Here is a 1,194-nt window from a genome sequence, read left to right as displayed (position 1 = left end):
GACTCCTACTGGAGAGACCAAAACTGTGCTCTGCACTCCAGATAGCCTTTCTGGTGCTGTGTAGAACAGAAGGATCACCTTCCTCAACCTGCTAACAGTGCAGCAATGGCTTTCTCCACCAAAAGCATGTCGCTGCTCACAATGAAACTGATGTTTGGTAGGCTGATTGGCACCAATCAGCACTCCCATGTCCTTCTCTGCCAAGCTGTTTTCAAGCCTCTCAGTCCCTAGCCTGTGCTGATGGATGGAGTTATTTCTGCCAGGAGCAGGACATGGCATTTTCCTGGGTTGAGCTTCAGAAGCTTCCTGTCAGACCATTTCTCCAGCCAGTCTGGATCTCTCTGAACTCATCTGGTGTATCAGCCACCCTCTCTAGGTCTGTACCATCAGCAAACTTGACGATCATGTCACATAGTCCACGTCATTACTGAAGATGACAAATGGCCCCAGCAATCACTGACACCTGATCATTTTGCGCATCTCAAACTTAACATTCCTTCAATAGTTTCCATCTTCTATCACAAGCTATTATTATCATATCAATGCAACACGTATACAGCAAACTATGAAAATTTGTTTCAGCTTCAGGCAGGAGATGGAACTTACGCACCTAAAGCACTCCACTTTCCTTCAGTGTTGAAAAAAATGGCTTTCACCTCTAAGTTGTTAGAGGTTGTCCCATTCTGCTCTGCACTGGTGCAGCCTCCCCTCAAGTCCTGTGTGCAGTTTTGGGCACAACAATACAGAAAAAAAAAGATATAAAGCTATACAGATCATCCAAAGGAGGGCAACAAAAAAAATGAAGGGTCTGGAGGGGAAGCCTTATGAGGAGTGGCTGAGGTCACTTGGTCTGTTCAGCCTGGAGGAGACTGAGAGCAGACCTCACTGCAGGTACAACTTCCTCCTGAGGGGAAGAGGAGGGGCAGCCACTGATCTCTCTTTAGTGGTGACCTGTGACAGGACCTGAGGAAATGGCATGAAGGTCAAGGAAGGTTTAGGCTGGATATTAGAAAAAGACTCCTCTGCAAGGACACAGTCAAAGCATCAAGTCTGACGGAGCTAAAGAAGTGCTTGCACAACACTCTCAGGCATGTAGTTGTGACTCTCAAGGCTGGTCCTGTGCAGGAAGAAGAGCTAAGCTCCTATGATCCTTGTGGGTCCCTTCCAACTCAGGATATTCTGTTTATTCTGACT

The sequence above is a fragment of the Geospiza fortis genome, unplaced genomic scaffold (genome assembly GCF_000277835.1).
Source record: "Geospiza fortis unplaced genomic scaffold, GeoFor_1.0 scaffold203, whole genome shotgun sequence".
Taxonomy (NCBI): domain Eukaryota; kingdom Metazoa; phylum Chordata; class Aves; order Passeriformes; family Thraupidae; genus Geospiza; species Geospiza fortis.
The sequence above is the reverse complement of the archived record's forward strand: the minus strand, read 5'-3'. Positions refer to the sequence as shown.